Source organism: Abramis brama, assembly GCF_963993115.1.
Source record: "Abramis brama genome assembly, chromosome: 4".
NCBI classification, from domain to species: Eukaryota; Metazoa; Chordata; class Actinopteri; order Cypriniformes; family Leuciscidae; genus Abramis; species Abramis brama.
The window spans coordinates 54,717,857-54,733,856 of record NC_139966.1 but is presented as its reverse complement, the minus strand read 5'-3'; the positions used below and the strand labels follow the sequence as shown (position 1 = coordinate 54,733,856).

Sequence of the window (16,000 nt, the reverse complement as noted above, 5' to 3'; positions counted from 1 at the left end):
CAATCAGTGCTGTGCCAGCACTGTCAGTCTGCATCCAGACCTGTGTGTGTGTGTGTGTGTGTGTGTGTGTGTGGTGCAACATGCCGCAGACAGGCGAGACAGAGGGAGAAAGTAGTCTAATAACAAAGAGAGTGAAGCTATGAATGAAAGAAAGAGGGAATTAAGTGATGAAAACAGGTCTGGAGAAAGCAGGAGAGAGAAATATTTTGGATAAAACAAATGGAAAAGCAATGGAATGGGACGAGAAAGAAGTGAAGATAAAGTCTAAACAAAACTAATTTCACTTATATAAAACTTAAAAGCTTGATCAACAACAGCCCCTTTCACACTTAAGAGTCTTTACTGCTAAATTACCGTTATAAGATCATGTGTGAAGAGGGCCTTTTCAAAAATACTGATAAATATATTTCCAGGTAAGAGAAGTTGTAACATTAACAGTAAGCTACCAGTATGATGCACAAAGAATGAAAATTACCAGTACGAACACGTACGAGTTCAGAATGCGCCGACATAAAAAGTTTACTTTGGGCCAATCATAAAGCTCTGTCGGAGCCGTTTACAGTAAGTTCCACTGCTTTTAACAGTTTTTCTATGTAAACATGCGCTAGACGAACATCTGATCAATGCGCCGCATCTTGCGCTCGAGACCCTGCGTTCTTTTCCATTCATCATCGCTGCGCCTCTGCAGTTTCGATTGTAACTGCAGAACTATATGCGTCTTATGTTTTTAAGAGCAAAACCACGTTCTGTGTGATCATCCCCTTATGCCTGTCACTCAGAAGTAAAAAAAAAAAAAAAAAAGTAACTAAAATGAAACTAAAGCACCTCTCCTCATCCAGGTGGATGAAGCAAGCGGCTCAGCATTTAAAGGTAATTTCTGATGAGTGACAGATCACAGAGTTTTCCGGTATTTTGGTAATGATGTGTGAATGGTATCTTACTGGTAAAAAGATGGAACGCCATCGCTTGTGAGAACAGCACATTTGTGTTTTTACCGGAAAAAAAAATTCTGGTAATTTCACGGTAATTTACCAGAATTTCTCTGTGAATGGGGCTAATGTCTGTGGTACAAATGTTAACTCAAATTGGCCCCAGTTCATAAAAACTAAATCAAAATTACAGTAATGCTCTATCTATCTATCTATCTATCTATCTATCTATCTATCTATCTATCTATCTATCTATCTATCTATCTATCTATCTATCTATCTATCTATCTATCTATCTATCTATCCATCCATCCATCCATCCATCCATCCATCCATCCATCCATCCATCCATCCATCCATCCATCCATCCATCCATCCATCTAAGTTTCATCTTGGCTTTAAAAAAAAAAAAAAAAAATCACAGTTATGTGAATTTATGTTTTTTACAGTCAAAAAAAAAATTCGAATTGCAATTATGGATCTTGTTTGCTACCTCAATGAAAATAAAAATGTATTGCAACAAATCCAGAAACTGAGCTACTGGATCTGTTCTCGAATTTCTTTTAAATGTTTAGCCTATTGCTTTGCACCATGCTCGAAAAATAAGAGGCAGAAGTCTAAACTGTTTTTAGAATGATGCAAAAAGTATCTGCTCTCCGAGAGTTTCATTTAACAGGACTTGAAGGAAACAGCTGGAGAAGTACGAGAGAAAAGGAAAAGGGAGACAGACAGGAAAGGATTTGAAAAGGCTTCACAGGTGAGGTGGGCTGAGGGACACCCTGTCTGTTTGGTCTCTCGTAGAAGAAGAAGGGCATGTTTATGCAGACGGAATCTCTCTCACATGACTCCCTCTGGCTTCAGCACTCAACATCACTCCACGAGCCTCAGAATCAGGTAGTGTGACCACAGAATTGGCCCAGAGGCACAGCTTTCATGAGAGAGGGTTACAAAAGTGAAGCGCACGCCATGGAGAGAAATCAGAGACTCTTGGATTTGGCAGCAAGGTCGCTCCAACAACCACATTCCAGTCTGAGACGGACATGTGACCCGAATCGGGTTGCTCTCGTCCCAACAACAAACAGTTTCACCATCTATCAAGGCAGGTAACCGTGACGCAGTTTGATTGTACGGGCTTGCGGTTTGCGGCGGGGAAGCCAAATTCCAGGCTCTAGTACCTCTCCTTCCGCAAGATCACTTTTCAAACCATGATCAAATTATCGTGAAGAACAAAGCGGTGGGCTTGTATCTTTTGTAGTAAAGCTTTTCCTGTGAATGAGGCCAGACAAAGCGTTCAAATGGAGAAAGCATTTCAAAACAGCGTTGCGGGGGAGAACTCTGTTAACGTATAAGATTTCTTTCTTCCGACGAAAATGACATTAGCTGTTTATATAAAATATCAAATGTGAGAAACTCATTGAAATCCTGGATTTCTTGTGAGAAGAATCATATTTTATAAAACACACTAACACACACAAAATAAGACTAAGCTAATTTAATCTAATTTACATTTAAATGAATCCTTTTTGTGGCCAATTATTCACATAATCTAGGAGTCTTACAACTCCACAGGAGGCCGAAATCCTTCATACTCAGTTGGTTCAAAGCCTCTAAATAAATTGGTTGCAAGAAACCAATAGCAGCTTCCATCGCATGTTCTGTGTTGTAATCCTAGTTTAGTCAACTCAATTGGAGTTGATGTGACAATTGTCCGAACATGTGTTTCTAATTTAACTCGGGTATGTTTAATACATATTCTTAATGATGAAATTGGCAGAAATTGGTCATTGGACTCACATTCTCAAATATTCAATCTGCACCCATTCATTCCTAATCCACCCATGTCTATTCTACACCGCAGTCCATTTCATGACTGCATGGGGGGGACTTACGGCGACACACAGAGGGAGAAGACGGCTCGAGACCAATGCATCGGACATGATCACCTGCAAGCAAAGTGTCTGCCTAATTCCCACCATCTGGACCGGCGGGGTCAGACCTATGTCAGACCGCCCTGATGTCAAAAAGAGGGTCTCGTTTCAATTGGAAACATTCCAGCGCTCGTGACTTCTCCACAATAAACCATGTAGATTTCTACTCATCAAACATGCTGTTTATGTATTGAAAGACAAAAAAGACTAGCAGCCAAAGGATAAGTCTCAGTGAAGGACACTGACTCTCGGCCCATTCAGACGGCTGATTAGCATAGCACTCCTGCCGGATCAATAACCTCATTGACTCTGTCTGTCTCCTCTATCAGGAATGATGGTAGACTCTCTTTTGTAACTCTATTCTCGGGGCAACTGTCCATTCTCCATGAACTCTTGCTCTATTTTTCAAACGGGCCTCGATTTGTTTCCTTCTGTCTCGCAGTCTTTGAGAATGTGAGTAAATAAAGCTGTCTAGATGCCACTGAGAAAGATTAGCATGTAGCTTTTCGCTTTATCTGGTTCTGAATGCCTGGAAAAGAGAGAACAAAGGTGCCACCATCATTGCCAGAGTTTACTTTGCAAACCTCTTATCACTGCAAGAAAAATACGTCCAAGAAAAGGAGGCACTCAAGCTTCAATTTGCTCACAGCAAGCCCTTTGCCAAACCTAGCTTAACAGGAATATGGAAAGTTGGACCACAAAAAAAAAAAAAAAAAAAAAATCCTTCTTTCTAATTTGGAGACAAAACAATGAAGCGAGTAGAGTTTAAGAAGACCAGAACTATGAAGTGAACCACTGATGGCCTGAACTTTTTTTCCCCATTCATCATAAAAAGGCTTAAATAAAAATATTCGATCAAAATGGGGGGATTGACCAGTGACCTGATCCCAGGAGCGGTTCTGGGGGTTAATGGGGGATAAAGATTAGGAGGAACCGGGCTTCGCTTCATCTCCGTCCCCAACCACCTTCCCTTTCCAATCCCAAATCAGCCACACAATGAGACTTGCCAATGGAGACAGAGCTCAGTTTCCTTTGATATCCTTCCGAGCTTTCGGCTCTGAGTGTCCAGAGAAAAGCTCCATGGAGGTTACTCTCAACTCCGGGGAGTGGAAGATCTCTCTCTGAGCCATTTTAGATGGAAATGACAGGCACTCTACTAGAACAAGAAATCAATTTTCAAAGCGAAGAACGCACTAGGCCGTCCATCCGAAGAGTGAGCAATGCCATCCCTCGTCTTTAAACTCGGGTGAGATATGCTTAATTGCTGTAGATTTTATAATGTGTGCATTGGCAGTGTGAAGTTGGTCGGCAATTATACTTTCTTTCTTTTTTTACTCACTGATCAGAGACTTCTGTTCCAGAACAGATATGCTTTAAGAGTTCATCTTTGAAGATTTAAGTGGATACTCGTCAAATTAAAAACTAACATTCAAATCTCTTTAAGGTGGGGAGAGAGGAGCTGGGTTTTGCTTAGCCTTGTGATGCAGTGACTTCTGGGGATTTCAGCCCCTGCCTTAAGCCAAGCCTCCCAACCTCTTCAGCATATGCAAACTTTAATCAGTCCCGCACCTCAAAGGCAGAGTAATGGCTTGGAATAGCCTCACTGATGGATGCTTCTCTACAGAGTTGAGTTTGGATGCTGGACTCCGCTGAGTTTAGCAATTCAGCAGCAAAGTGTGGGCTGTTATTGCTTGCTCAATGTGAAACTTTCTTAACTTGATATTTTAATGCAAGAGTATTGACAGAATCCCATATCAACCATACATAAGGTGCTTACCCAAGTTTTTTTTCTTCAAATTAAAGCTGCATAATATCAAAAAAAAATTCTCAATCATGATCTGTAGACTAATTATTAAAGAGGCATTTCACTCAAAAATTAAAATTGTCATAATTTACTCACCCTCAAGTCGTTCCAAACTCTTTTCCATATAATGAAAGTGAATGGGGATACATCATTAAATTTTCATGGGAGCTTTTTTAGCTTAAAATCATCTGCTATTCCTTCAGCTCTCATTCGCACTTCTACATTACATATTTCAACAAAGTTATTTTGTGATTAAACCTTACATGTTGCATCTAGAGGCACTATATGCCTATATATATGCCTATATACTATATAGTCACAGGCAATGACTAAAATGTTGATCTTTTTGTTGCAAAAAGCTATCATATGATTTTCAATCTTCTTGGAATATGGCACATATGACTACTTTTATAATACTTTTATAGTGCTTTTTTGGTCCTCAACAGCCCATATATTAGCAAGTGGCAAGTACAATCTTTTTGTTACATGGAAAAAAGAAAGTCATATGGGTTTGGAACGGCATGAGGTTGAGTAAATGATTAATCAAAATGAGTAAATGAAAATCAATCTTGATATTGAAGAACTGCTAATATCAGGTCCCTAAAAAAAAAATCTACAAATCTCGGTTACACTTTATTTGAAGGTGTCCATGTTACAGTGTCATTATACATTTAATGACTGAGTAATAATAATTAACTACATGTACTTTTAGGGTTAGGATTAGGTTTTGGTTAAAGGTTAGTTGCATGTAATTATGCCTAATTTATAGTTACTTCTATAGTAATTACATGTAACATGTGTAACAAGGACACTGTAAAATAAAATGTTACCCAAATCTCTTGCTCAGATCATCAAACATGACCTAAACTCTGCATGAACTGGCTTGAATAGGTGCAAGTTTCTCTAATTTACCCTTCGCAACTGTAGCCGCTCGTCTGGCAATGTCTACATCGCTAATGACGACGACCACAACCTCCATCACATAATCAGCAGTCACATTCTCACAGATGGTGAGATTCTTTATGCGTATTTTTCACTTACTTGGTGACAAAACCATCATCAGAGCTTCAAGGGAGTGCCGGAGGGAGCCGGACAACATGCTTCAAACCTTTACCTGCTGTTTATACACCACAATTGATTTATCTTGACTTCAACTGCCTTTAACATGAAACCCCACAACCGTCAAGAAACTAAGTGGACTCTCTCGACTATCATGATGCATCAAGAATCTTTAAGAGATCCCCGGACTCCTCATTATTAACGCTCCTCTCAGGATGTGGTTGATGGAATATATAATGGAAGTGATTTTTGAGAGGACATATCAATTATGGCTGAGACAGACAGACCGAACATGCAAATTAGCACTTTAAAGATTGCTTTTACTCACCACTTTCGCCTTGGTTTTCAGAGTACTCCTGCTGCGCTATGAGCAACGGCCATACCAAGTCTCATCCTGACCGACACAGAATAGGAAACATGTAAACATACATATATTTTTCCTGGTAGCATGCATTTTTTTGCAATATTACATTTTTTGAATGCTATAAAAGGTGGCAAAACCACAAAAAATGACAGTGTAACCATGTTGTCAGTGATATTTAGGATAATTGCAATGACAGACAAGGTTTACTGTATGTGTCATGCGAGAGTTTTTCATCTCCACAGCAAAATAATTACAACAAAGTCTGTCACAGTCCATCAATACGACAGGTCAATCAAATAACTGGATGTGGGCTCGTTTCACGTCAACGTGCCGCAGTTGCGATCACGCACTCGTTTTTTATCTCGTTTTCAAAGAGTGCATCTGCCAAAAAGATGAAAGTGTTGACAGAAGTACAAGAGAAGCTGTGTTTTTCGATCTTACCCTGAGGGGAAACTTTCAGTTGATGTCCGTGTTTGTTTGGAAGAGGAGAGTCCAAGTATGAGAGAATCTGTCAAAAAAACAACAAAAGAAAAAGTATTACAAGGTAAATTTTTCAATTGTAAGTTTTGAGAACACTTCGATACCTTCATCTGCATTTCAGACTGACGCATATCAAGCTCAGAATAATAAAATGAGGGAAAATGTTTTGCCCTCGAAACAGCTTGCCATGCCTGGCAGGTTAAAACTAACCGAGCATAAATCAAACTTTCCATCGAGGCTTCTGCCGCTTTTTTTGCTGACACTCACAGATATGTTCGACTAAATGAGCGTGTGCAGCTCAGTTCACCTCATTTAAAAAAAAATAATAAAAAAACTGCAAGTTGTAACATATTTCTTTTTTTTTTGAAGAGTACAGTTCACTTGTAAAGCTACAGTATGATACACACACACACACACACACAAATCAGCCCGAATGGCTTCAGATTCTCTCTGTCCCAAAATTCCAAAGACCCCTGTAGGCAACTAACAACTTCAGGATCCCGTGGAATGTGCTCCCTGAACTGTATGAAAAGAGGAGGGGGTTTGCTTAGGAGAGCATTTCTGCAAACACAAACCCGCCGCTGCTTTAACCGCTTGTGTTTGAGGAGGTGTTACAAACTGAGATGGAGTGTTTGGAGGAAATAGCACAAACTGTCTATTAGCCCGAGTATTAAAATACACATCTTCTGCACTCAATTACATGTGCGCGTAGATGGTGTTCGTAATCCTGGAAGTACGCTTGGTTTACGAGCACAAGTAGTGTATATTTAAGCTCACTAGCTCAGTCAACATTTGAATTAGAGATTTATTATCAAAATTTGATTTAAGACTGTTCTGTCTGTGCTTTTTGCACGTGCAAATGTACACAAACTCTAGAAATGAAAAGCCATATAAAAAGCTCAGAATAATCATCCTGGAAAAGCGTTAATGTCCCGTATATTTCAAACTTTGTGTTAATACCACAATGTCTTTGGACTAGGGCTGCAAGATATATCGTTTTAGTATCGTTATCACGATACGCGCATCAGTCACATCGCAGGATGTACGATGTCAAGTATAGGGATCGTAGTTGATCCGTACGGACCAGGCACCACATTTCGAAATGCATGTGATTCTCAGATTAATTGCAAAGTTTAACCATCATAGAGCGAAGGTTTTATCGTTTGCACATGTTTTAGGTACTGTCAGTCTAAACATTCAAGTGATTTTAAAGATTAGTGCACAAGAGGACGCACAAAAGAGAACTCAATTCGGACACCGAATTACAATCTCTTCTGCATCTATTTGTGCTTGAATGACACATACATGCAAAATTATATCAAAATGCCTGTCTTGGTGAGTATCCTCAAAAACGCTTATGGCTTATGTGAACGTAAACCGTTGAGAAAGAAAACGGATGCAGATCACTATATTGGATCCTTGCATTCGGTCTTAAAGTGACAGCAGCCTAATATTCCTAATATGTGTCATTAATGTTAATCAAACAACAAAATACACAGAGAAAATCCCTTTTGTAGCTTTAACAATGATTAATTATATTTAACTTATAAAGTGAAGACTATGCAGTGTTATTTTTACATTTGATTATTTCATTTCTATAAAATACTGTTAGACTTTATTTCATTTGTATCTTTGTTCTATTGTATTTATCTGTGCTTGTAATTTGTTTCACTCCCCAACAAAATCACCCAATCATTCTGGAACGATTCATTCTTTCCAAATAGAGCTATTCAAGACATCTGGTGAAATTGTTTTCATATCGCAATATATATTGCGGCAAAACAAAATATCGCAATGCCAGTTTCTTCCAATATTGTGCAGCCCTACTTTGGACTGATAAAACTCACCTTTAAATCGACTTACCAACGTCATTAGTTTGCATGACCTCATTGTGACAAGTTTCCACAATACCGGAGCCGTTTCAATTCGAGATCTCTAAATACTTACACACACACAGACACACTGCATTAGCGCAGGTCGTCCTAATGTCACTGTCTGATATTTACATGAAGCCTGGCGTTCGAGTCGAGATAAACTATTTCAAATCAAGGCCACGAATACCTCTCCGGCCCCTCTGCTGGGTGTGCGGATGAAAGAAGACATTATGCAAACAAGTCAGATTACAGTACACAATAAAATTTTACCTTTTCAAGTAAATACTATTCCCGTGTTAGGAGGTGGAAGCCAACGCAATACATTCTGACTGAGGGCCGAACGGCCCTTATCAGCTCTAGTCAAGCAATTCAGGCCCCCCGAACAAAGATGAGTCTTCAAACTCCCTCCATTCATCAGTGGACGTGTAATTACCCCCGGTTCACAGTCTAGACGTTACCGCTTTCAGGGTATTTAAGATCCCCTTTGCAACATGCAGCATGCTTGCACCCGGCCCAACGTTAAATCTTCGGCAGATAAATTAGCAAAGAATGCAAGTAAAAAAAAAAGAAGCGCGGCCACAATGAAAAGAACTTTATCCTCCCTGCTGCTAAATGAGATTTCTTTGAAATGCAGATCAGTGGCGCTAGATTAGTGAATTTTAGCTGCTGTCAACATCATAACAAAATACAAATGCGATTGTTCGCCTGGGCCTTATCTCCTTGCTTCCATCTGCTTCTTCCCGTATTTACTCGGGTCGATTTACTATGCAGATCTAAATAAGACGCGCTCGCGGCACAATGGCTTCTTAAGCTTCTACATCAAGGTATTTGAGAGCGCCGTCACATGAAAAGCTGGCCCATCAAAGGCACATCCCTAATGAACTTCCCTATCACAGAGGGATGGCGCGGCTCTCCGGAGAGGCTCGTGGAGAGGCGCTAAATCACAGGAAGGATACCTCAGCGGCCCGTGGAGATTAACACACGACGGGGACCCTCAAACAGGAGGCCGTCCGAGCCAAACCCAGGGTAGCTTGCGGTTCAACGGCAGATTAACGGCCGAATTAAAACACCCAGGTTGGGGAAAAACAGCGTGCACTTCAAGGTAAGATGGACGTTTGTAACTAATACAACAAACGGTGAAGCGTACAAGGCGGCGTTCACCACAACGATGACAGTAATCTTCAAAGCCGAGGAATAACCTCTAATTTCACGCCATATTTGTTGCATCCTGCGTACACAGATGGGATTACAACTCAAATCCCACAACTTACTCACAAAAAGCACGGTGGGCAAGAGAGAGGGAACATATATAAGGGTGCAAAGATGCATTTCAGGTTAAAATTGTCATGCACCAGTGGTTTATGGAGGGGGGCTGGAGCAATTAGCCCCAGAGGCAGTGCACACACGAGACCGGCACATGTGGCTCGGAGTAGAGCTCTGACATCACGGCATGATGAGAGGGCAATGGGAATACGGCGGTGGGGGTTGAACGGGAGCGTGTGCCAGCCACGCGTGTGCCAGGTTCCAACTTCCGCTTCACACCAAGGAGGAAGAAAAAAAAAAAAGAGCCGGGGGGTTAGCACTGCATTCTCCACAGAGGCCCTTTCGGGAAACATCCTCACACGGAAGCGGCATCCAACGGCCGCAGTTGTCTTCTGCTCATCTTTCCCTCCTCCCCTCGCTGTCTTCACCCTGCCAAGTGGGCTCGGTGCCAGTCGCATTTGCAACCACGAGGGACCGTTGCCTTTTTTTTCTTGTTTAATGAAATGACAAAACAACAGATTTACATATGCAGAAACAGGTGTTGTAACAGGTTTGACTCCTCTTGACCTAAAACGTGTTGCGTGGGGGAAAACGGGGGGAAAAAACAGGGAGGGGAAAGTTTATTAGCAACAGCTGCCTGGAGGGTGTTTAGGCTCTGATGGGCATTCAAATCTACACCATCTGCCCTGCTGGTTGCCAGAAGTGACAATCTAAATTAAAAACCACTCATCAAAAATCATAAAAATAAACTATTGTATTGCTGTGGCCATATGCTGTAAGTGGCCCTATGAAAGACAAAAAGGGAATCAGACGGTGTGTATTAATTAACCCTCTGCAGTCTAAAAGATATTCCTGAGCACCAAACACAACAATGGCTTGCTTGCCATCCACGAACACATACCAATAGTCATATTTACACTTCACAAAGGATGCTTGTGTTTCAGTATTCAAAGTGCTATTGGTGAATTATATTAAATTGGGCTATATATGATACATCATAAAATCTGATTATTCACAAACCTCACGAAAACTACTGTGACAGTACCATGGCATGAATAATGTGTGATGTATACCATGGTACTGAATAATTAAAATATTCGTGATTCACAAACAGGCTATAAATGTAAAATAAATGAGAAAATAATATCAATATTAATAATAAAATCTATTCCACCTGCACTAACCCTAATAAAAAAAAAGTACTATGCAATGATGTATCATACTTTGATACTATGGCACTGAATGATTACCAGGTTTATGATGCATGTATAGGCTTAAAAACTAAGATTAAAATAAAATAACATCAATATTAATAATAAAATTGGAATATTCTGTAATAACCCTTACAATAAATGTGGTAACATGGTAAAGTGGTGGTATAAGATGGTGATCCCATGGTATTTTGATGTATACCATTTTGCTTTATGATTACCATACATAGTGTAATTTTGTAAGATCAATAATAAAATATCATCAATATTAATAAAATGTTAATGTTCTGCACTACTGGGTTTACATGCCACTCAAAGTTACCTTGAAGAATACCATGGTATATGTCCACAAGCCAATATTACAGGTCCAAAAACATTGTTTACCATGGTACCATGTCCAAAAAAGCATACTTTTGTGCACATAAAAGATCATTTGCTATACAAATTAAAACACAGCAATCAGGCATTCCTTTAAAACAATAGAGAAACAAGAAGGTCAAACTCAAACACGACAGCTCAGTAACTCAACAACCACATGAAGAGAAACATAGAAAACAACAATTCGGGCCAAAGAGTCAATCTAAAAATATTCGCTCTGCCCTTGTCAAAGACAAAGGGAGCATTAATTTGCCCTGTTATTATTTAGAGAGGGCAGGAGGAACAAACCTGAGCCCGTCGTGACCCTGCCGCAGTGTTGCAACTTGTTCTAGAGCGATGCCAGCAGAAGGCAGTACCATATGCCCACAGCCTCGGGCCCGATGCTCTTTCTACAGCCTAATACGCCTGTCAGGAGATGTTACTGTCACAAATCCTCTGCTTTTCCACAACGTGTTTCAAATAAACAGATTTTTTTTCTCTTACTAACAGAATTGTCCTCAGAGATTCCAGTTAGAAGGTCAGAGTTTGATTCTACTGTAATGACAGCATCTACACTCTGAAAAATGCTGGGTTGTTTCAGCCCATGTATAATATATATATAAATAATTTGTGGAAAAGCACTCATTTAATTAATGAAAGTAGTCTGCATTTCAACAATGATGCTGAAACTATCACACAGACTAGCATTAAGTCTACTTCCACACCTCCTCTTGTCACAGGCCACAGGCAAGTTTGGGCCGAGCGGGGCTGACCTTGCCGTTTACTACAAATGACGCCCTCTTGCATCTACAACGACTGGGGTTTTAAGTCAACCAGAGACTAAAACGCTCAGTAAATCATTGCCTTTAGCCAACAAGACCCTGTCATGCCTTCAAATTGCACAAAAAAAGAGATGACAAAACATATGAGCACTGATATTATCAGCAATGCGTACAATTAATAATTTCAAGGGCATTTGTACTCTAAGATAAGATGCTTATGGGTGATTTTAATACCTCTCCATAAAGGTCATGTGATATCGTTGGTGTGAAAGAGCGCCGTCACAGTCAAAAGACTAGAGTTAGGGATTATATGCCATGTTTAAGGGAAGGAAAAAATGCAGTTCTCAGCTATCAAAAGGACTGTGGAAAGGTCTAGAGCGTCGCAACCTCAGATACAGATGAAACCGTTCCCTTTAGTCAATACATTAAACATTTTAATCCATAAAATAAGCATCATAAAATCCACTGTAATACACGCACGCACAAAAAAGCATTTCTCGTGACCTCAGAGGAAGCCCGTGCTCTCAGCGTCTTAGTTACTGAATCACACCAACCGCCATTAGGATGATGTGGATAATTATGGCGCATAAGACCTCTTAAGCATGTAATACAGTCTTTTATCAGGAGAAGTCAATCTCTGCGAGGATGACAGCTAGAAGCATATGATCACGGTAAACAAATACTTTCACGCGGCACCAAAGTGCCATTAAAGGCCAGAACTGTCAACACAAATTCCACTCTTGCGAGGGAAAGGAAAGGGGAGGGAGGGGGGAGAAAAAAAAAGAGTTGATCACCTCTGGTTGCCTTAACATGCATGGAGGTTGTCATGGAAACATTTCTGTGAAGTTAACATGGATACAAACAGAAGGCTTTCCGGCTTAATTGCCATTAGAGTTTTATGACCCTGTTTAGGGATGTATATTAAAACACACATGGGGTAATACGTCGATTATCGCGGAAACGTAAAGGAAAACTAGCCCCCCACCACAAAAAAAACTGTAGAATATAGGAAGAGGGAGTTTTGATGGGCATTTTCTGTCAGTGGTGACTGCAGGATGCAATATGAAATAATTGAAAGAACTAGTGATTTCAAACAAAATGGTTCCACCCACATTACAGTACGTATAAAGGCGTAACCTACAAGAAGTCAAATCACAATGCCATCTTAACCCAGCCAAATCATTTTATTTTACTCAATGCACATGCATTCATTTTAAAAGGATGTCTTTCCTTTTAATGCAAAGCAGTGCATGCACACACCCCAGCCGTAATCAGGCTGTGCCTACAAAAACATCAGGATAATTCCAATATCGGCCCCTCTTTCCTGTCTCAGGTCAGCCGTCAGCCGTCCCCCTCCCTTCACACGTCGTACGTGAAACATCACTGAAACAGTGCTAATTAAAATCACCTGGGAAGAACTGCGTGGGGCTAACAAAGGGCCGGGCTTCACATTACAGGAGCTGCCGAGGTGTGTGTGTTTGCTTGAAATTTTACTACTGCTATTACAGCCTTTTTGAAGCGACACGGCGTTGAGTGACGAAGCACCATGATGCACACCTGCACTTCACCTGCACAGCTGCCGGAGCGAAACAGAGGTGCTTCTGCAACCCAAAGCTCTCAGAGTTAATCACAGCCATGATACGAGCTGTAATACTACACACCTTGTTAAAAAAAAAAAAAAAAAGAAGAAAAAAAAAGAGTCCCAGATCCCTTGAACCCACTGAAACTGGCACTGGCAGTAGATGTGACTGTGTCTTAAGAGAGGAGTGCTGTCCATTAACACTCCAATACATCAGCCTTACTGTCCTGACACACTGCTCCTGTGAGCAGCTCCAAAGCTATGAAGAATTCACTCCGGATCATGGAAATGGAGCAAGCAACCACGGTAAGATTAATGTTAACCTTGATGATGATGATAATAATAATAATAATAAAAATTATTTTCAATACATAATCTATATATATATATATATATATATATATATATATATATTAGTAAATGTACTTTTAGACGATCTAAAATTGTATATCTCATGCAAAATCACAAAGCTTAAACACAGACTAAAACTAAATAATCGCACAGACCACCTAATCAGTGTATTAAAAAAAAAATGACCTGATTTCATTTTTTAAAAACTATAAACCTATTAAACAGTCTTAATCACTTGAAAATAATTGTACAAACAGTAAATGTAGTGATACGAGTGCAATAATAGATCATGTACATTTCTGCATATTTACATTGTAGCCTATGCCTCAATGCATTAACTACAAATCCTTTATTTTTTAACGGACAGGAATTATGCTGTTGTTATTATTATTATTTTCAAAAAATAAACTAATGTACGTTTACATTTCACTCAGGTTGTTTTAAAACTAAAACGCACAAATACAAACAGCAATAGACACAACGAAAGTTGATGAGCATTAAAAGGCGATGCAATAATCTAAAAAATGCCACAGAACTGTCACTGGATGTTTATTGATTATGAGGATACAATTACAGTACTGACTCCTCACAAACTCTCTAACAACACAAACACTTTATAAACCATCCAACAAGCACTAAACAACCCATCTTGCAACTTCTAAGTGAAGTCAAACTGAGAAGGTCAGTGTATGAAAGGCATAAACGTGAAAACTCACCAAAAATAAGTAAATGTATCTCCTTCGCGGATGCAAAGTTTCGCGTGTTTACAAGTCAGTGGTTTAAAAAAGCGCTACAAACAAACGCACAGCACGCGCTGTTGATATTCCTCCGCTCGGAGTCTCGAGACGCTGCTGTCTTCAGTCAGTGTGCTGCTGTTATTACCGACGCAACAGTATAAAAAAACGCAAGAGTAACACCGACTCCTGTTTGAATGCGCTCGCATGACGCGCAACGCGAAGCGGCAGCTTGTTTTTTTGTATCTCAATTCAATGCATCGCAATGTTTCGGCCGAGTTTTTTGAGGGGGGGACTAGCTTATTAGAATGCGAGGAGGCACTTATGCGGACGGGCATGTTGTTATTTTTTTGGCGAACTGCGACCCCACGTGACACATGTCCACCTGCCGCGTAAACAATACAGTCATTAGAAGTTTGTTTTGTTTTTCGAGTCACTAATCACTAATCAGAAGAAACCAAGATCAGTTGTTTCATTTGCTAAAGAGATGAAGAGTAGGAATGTGAAGTGCTGTCATTTATTTTATTTACTAATTTTATTATTACTTTGTTTAGGCTATATTGTTATTATTATTGTCACAAGATTAGGGTCCAATTTTTACTTGTAACTAAATATTAACTACGACTTTTGCCTCAAACTCCTAATTACTGCTTATTAATAGTTAGTAAGGTAGTTGTTACATTTAGGTATTGAGTTTAAGGGATGTAGAACATCATAGTCATGCAGAATAAGGCATTAATATGTGCCTATTAAGTACTAATAAACAGCCAATATCCTAGTAATATGCATGATAATAAGCAACTAGTTCATAGTGAGAATTGAACCCTAAACTAGTGTTACCATTATTATTATTATTATTATTATTATTATTATCATAATCATCATCCAAATGTGTAATCCATATTCATTTATGTTTGTGATTAAATAAAGTTAATACATATTTATTGTTTTATTATTTATTGCACATAAATAAAAATAAGCAAACAAACAAACAAAGTCTTCAAAATTGTAATTTATGGAGGTTAAGTAGTCAGTATTCAAATTCTGATTAATGAGCAGTTGTGTTCAAGAACAAAAGAACAGAGCATTATTGTGTTTTGTTGTAAAATGTTTTGTGTACTTTCATTTTTATTTTATTAAACATTTTTTATGTCATTGCACATGAAATTTATCAACACATGCAGTTCACACACCCCTGAACCTTGAGATGATCAACTGTAGATCGTCAGCTATGTTAATTTTGATGAGATATTGGTTATATGAGAGATGAACTGCTGGTTTTCAA

General features: G+C 39.4%; 1 protein-coding gene across 4 annotated transcripts in view; it reads right to left on the bottom strand.

Moving 5' to 3' along the window:
• foxp2 (forkhead box P2) overlaps positions 1 to 15,027 on the bottom strand; it is a 102,589-nt gene extending 87,562 nt beyond the window's left edge. Inside the window, exons 1-3 of one of the 4 annotated variants that reach the window (XM_084111422.1) lie at positions 14,698 to 15,027; positions 6,526 to 6,592; positions 6,049 to 6,114 (exon numbers count right to left, since the gene is read on the bottom strand). The gene's annotated coding sequence lies outside the window, so the exon portion shown is untranslated. The remainder of the gene's footprint in view (positions 1 to 6,048; positions 6,115 to 6,525; positions 6,593 to 14,697) is intronic. The other 3 variants (XM_084111424.1, XM_084111430.1, XM_084111428.1) reach the window with 3 other exon arrangements.
• Positions 15,028 to 16,000: the final 973 nt, after the last annotated feature.